Genomic DNA, 5,198 nt, shown 5'->3' with positions numbered 1-5,198 from the left:
AAGTAGAATAAATAGCTAGTGCAGCCAGCCAAATCATCCCCAACGTGTTGAGTCAATTCTGACTCATGGCAACTCTGTGTGTTACACAGTAGAATTGTGCTTCACAAGGTTTTCTTGAGTGTGATCTTTACAAAAGCAGATTGCCAGGTCTTTCTTTATCAGCACTAGTGTGTAGGTTCAAACTGCTAACCTTTAGGTTAGTAGTCAAGCGCACAACACTCAACTACCCGAGGACCTTAGTGCAATCATTGAACTCCTGAAAATAACTTTTAGAAGAAATACCAAGAGGACAGGGGGAGGGAAGGGCATTCTAGAGAGGAGGACTGGACAACCCAGATTAACTATTCAGGTGACCAGTGAGTACACACAGGGCCTGACCCTCACCTTCTCCTAAGCCTGGGTTCCTTAAAACACGATTGTGGAGTGAGTAATAGAAAGGAGAAAAAATCTAAAAAACTGAACATTTTATCTAAATAACTGAGTATGTGCCCAAAGGACTGTTTAAGCTTTTTTATTAGACTACAATTACCTGATTGAACTAAATTTCTTAGCTCACTTCTCACTGGACTGAGGTTCACTACCAAAGGCAATACAATTATAAATTATTACTCCATTTTTTAATCAACTTTGATATATAAAGTTTAATGTATAAATATGGTATAATTCACTAAAATGCTTAATGTAGGTTCATTTAATCCCCATCACCTATATTCCTACAGAGTCTAAGATACTGGCCAAAAAAAGAACAATTTTATGTGAAGAGAACACTTTGTGGCACAAAGATGTTCATCGAAGTGCTACTTATAATGGCAAAAAATAGAAATGACTGTATTTCTAATTTTAGAAAGTTGATAATGTGTATCATGAAACAAACATAAAGTTGAAAATTATGTATTTGTTAAAAGGTTCTTGAGGGATATTGACTGACAAGAAAAAAATTTTATTTACATGGTTAATGTATAAATAAAAGGATATGCAGTTGGTCATAAATTCTTGTTTGACTAAAGAAAACTGCAGAACATTAATAGAAAACATCAACAGAGATTATAGCCATGTGTAGATATATGATTGATTGTTCTACTTTTCAAATTTAAAAGTTGTGGTACAAAGTGCACAGATTTCCTGGGTGTCGCAAATGGTTTATGCATTCAGCTGCTGACTAAAAGGGTTGGAGATTTGAGTCCACCTAGTGGGGCCTCATACTCATAGCGTATGAGTATAGGGTCACTATGAGTCAAAATTGACTTGACGGCAATGGATATGGATTTTTTTTTTGGAGTGGGGCCTCAGAAGAAAGGCATAACAGTATACTTCTGAAAAATCAGCCATTGAAAATCTTAGGAATTACAGCTCTATTCTAAGACACATGGGGTCTCCATGAGTTGGAGTTGACAGCAACTGGTTTATACAGTGTATGCGTATTATTTTTATAATTGTAAAACTAAAGCATTCTCTTTATATTAAAAATAGAAAAGAATTAGCAGAAGAGGAGGAGAAGTAGGTTAAAAGAAATCAGAGGAGCAGATCTTTTATCCCCATTCTTTGACAAATGTTGATATATATGCATTTAGGCGGTATAAATATTGATCCTGGACAATAATCTAAAGCTAGCTCAATAAGCTGGGACCCCTCATAAATGCAAGAACTGAGCAGAATTTAACGGATACTTTCTTTTAATTGTGAAATTTCTTTTAATTGTGAAAATTTACAGGGCAAATTAGTTTCTCATTAAATGGTTAATGTACAAATTGTTTTGTGACACTGATTGACAACCTCGGGATGTTTCAACACTCTCCCCTACTTTACTCCAATTTCCCTGTTTCCATTTGTCCAGTTTTCCTGTCTCTTCCTGCCTTTTCATCTTTGCTTTTGGGCCGATGTGCCTGCTACTGAACACTAGAAGGCGAGTTCTGTCCAGCGCACTCAGATTTGGCAAAAATCTGGACACCAGCCTTTGAGAAAGAGAAAATAACTTTATTACAATGAGCAAAGAGCTGGGAGGAAGTTCCTCAGATCCGATAGCCTGAGATCTGGGGAAGCAGGTCTTATATGTGATGCAAGCAGCAAGATGGCAGCTGAGCAGGATCTAGGGAGGGAAAATTCTAGAAGGCGACCAGGAAGCAGGAGATGATGTGGTTCTTGTTGGACTTCTCACTTCGGAATAGGCTCTGGTGATGACTTTCCTTCTGATTCATTCTACCTGTTGCAGCATCCTCTGTTGAGGTGAATCAGCGGTCACAGCTAGCCCTTCTGCTCCTGTGGGGTGGACCAAACCTGGCTTGGACTACTTTAAATTTACCGGCATTTGTAAGGTCAGGTTACTTGCCCATTAGTATTGTACACATGATTGAACTATGAAGCATGTCCTTCACGTTTGTTATTGTTGGCTCTATAGACTTCTCTAATCTTTGGCTAAAAGGCGAACCTCAGGAGTAATTTCAGTACTGAGTTAAAAGGGTGTCCAGAGGCCATATTACTGGGGCTTGTCCAGTTTCTGTCAGACCAGCAAGCTGGGTCTTTTTTTGCCGGGTGGAGTGGGGGGAGGAATTTGAATTTTGTTCTGCATTTTTCTCCCACTCTTCTCCAGGGCCCTCTATTGTGATTCCTGCCAGAACAGTCAGCGGTGGTAATTGGGCACCGTCTAGTTGTTCTGGGCTCGGTCTGGTGGAGGTTGTGGTAGTTGTGGTCCATTTGTCCTTTGGACTAACCTTTTCCTTGTGTCTTTGGTCTTCGTCATTCTCCTTTGCTCCAGCAAGATAGGACCAGTAGATGTATCTTAGATGGCTGCTCACAGGCTTTTAAGACCCCAGTAGCTACCCACCAAAGTAGGATGCAAAACATTTTCTTTGTAGACTATATTATACCAGTTGAGCTAGATATCTCCCAAGACTATGGGTGCCAACCCTCAGCCCAGTAGCTTGTTCTCTCAGGACGTTTGGATGTATCTATGAAGTTTCTATGACGTTGCTTTGGTCAAGATGTGCTAACTTCCCCAGTATTGCGTACTGTCTTATGCTTCACCAAATTTATCACTTATCTACTATTTTCTTCCCTCCCTACCACTCTCCTCCCTCGTAACCATCAAAAATTGTTTCTTTCTCTGTGGAAACATTTTCATGTGTTTTTATAATAGTGATCTCATACAGTATTTGTCCTTTCATGATTGACTTATTTCACTTAGCAAAATTCCCTCCAGATTAATCCATGTCGTGAGATGTTCCACTGATTCATCGTTGTTCTTTATCATTGCGTAGTATTCTACTGAGTCTGTGTACCATGGTTTGTTTATCCATTCATCCGTTGATGGGCACTTAGGTTTTTTCCATCTTTTTGCTATTGTGAATATTGCTTCAATGACCACAGGTGTGCATATGCCTATTCATGTGACAACTCTTATTTCTCTATGATATATCCCTAGGAATGGGATTGTTGGATCACATGGTATTTCTATTTCTAGATTTTTAAGGAAGCACCATATTATTTTCCAAAATGATTGTAACATTTTACCACCAGCAGTGCATAAGAGTTCCAATCTCCCCACAGCCTCTCCAACATTTTTCTTTTTTAATTTGTGCCAGTAATGTCCAGGTGAGATGGTATCTCATCGTAATTTTAATTTACATTTCTCTAATGGCCATTAGAAAATTTCAGAAACCTTGGTGGCGTAGTGGTTCAGTGCTATGGCTGCTAACCAAAAGGTTGGCAGGTTGAATCCACCAGATGCTCCTTGAAAACTCTCTGGGGCAGTTCCACCCTGTCCTATAGGGTCGCTATGAGTTGGAATGGACTCAATGGCAATGGCTTTAGTTTTTTTTTTTTTTTTAAATAGCTAGTGATCCCGAGCATTTCGTTATGTGTCTGTTAGCCACCTGAATGTCTTCTTTGGTGAAGTGCCTTTTCATATACTTTGTCCATTTTTTAATTGGATTATTCATCTTTTTTGTTGTAGGGGTCTTGAATTTTCCTATAGATTTTAGTAATTAGACCTTCGTCAGATATGTCATAGCCAAAATCTTTTCCCCAATCCATGGGTTATTTGGTAAGGTCTTTTGTTGAGCATAAGTTTTTAAGTTTTAGGAGATCCCATTTATCTAGCTTAACTTCTGGTATTTGTGTTTTGTTAATTATGGTTAGTATGCTGTTTGTGCTGTATATTAAGGCCCCTAATATAAGTTGGATTTGACTCAATGGCAGTGGGTTTTTGGGTGGGTAGAGTTGACCTCTTTTTTCTTCTATGATCTTTACAGTTTTGGGTTTTATATTTAGGTCTTTGATCCATTTTGAATTAGTTTTTGTGTATGGTGTTAGGTATGAGCCCTGTTTCATTTTATTGGCAGATGGACACCCAGTTAACAACCATTTGTTTAAAAAGACTGTCTTTTCAGAAGCCAGTACAACTTGTACGTGGCAAGGTCATGGAAACTCCATAGACACATCCAAACTCCCTGAGGGACTGAATTACTGGGCTGAGGGCTGTGGGGACCATGGTCTCGGGGAACATCTAGCTCAATTGGCATAACAGATTATAAAGAAAATGTTCTACATTCTACTTTGGTGAGTAACAGCTGGGGGTCTTCAAGACTGAGCAGCCTTCTAAGATACTCCATTGGTCTCACTCTTTTGGGAGCAAGAGAGAATGAAGAAAATTAAAGACACAAGGGAAACATTAGTCCAAAGGACTAATGGACCACAATTACCATGGCCTGCACCAGACTGTACAGCTGGATAGTGTCTGGCTATCACCACTGACTGCTTTGACAGGGATCACCATGGGGGTCCTGGACAGAGCTGGAGAAAAATGTAGAATAAAATTCTAACCCACACACGCAAAAAAAAGACCAGACTTATTGGCTTGATAGAGACTGTAGAAACTCTGAGAGTATGGCCCCCAGACACCCTTTTAGCTCAGTAATGAAGTCATCCCTGAGGTTCACCCTTCATTCAAAAATTAGACAGCCCATGAAACAAAACAAGACTAAACGGGCACACCAGCCCAGGGGCAAGGACTAGAAGGCAGGAGGGGATAGGAAAGCTGGTAATAGGGAACCCAAGGTCGAGAAGGGAGAGTGTTGACATGTCATGGGGTTGGTAACCAATGTCATAAAATAATATGTCCAATATGTGTACTAACAGTTTAATGAGAAGTTAGTTTGTTCTGTAAAAAAAAAAAAATTTTTTTTTTCTGTAAAGCTTCATCT

This window comes from Loxodonta africana, chromosome 13 (assembly GCF_030014295.1).
Source record: "Loxodonta africana isolate mLoxAfr1 chromosome 13, mLoxAfr1.hap2, whole genome shotgun sequence".
Lineage (NCBI taxonomy): Eukaryota > Metazoa > Chordata > Mammalia > Proboscidea > Elephantidae > Loxodonta > Loxodonta africana.
Note: the sequence above shows the minus strand (reverse complement) of the source record.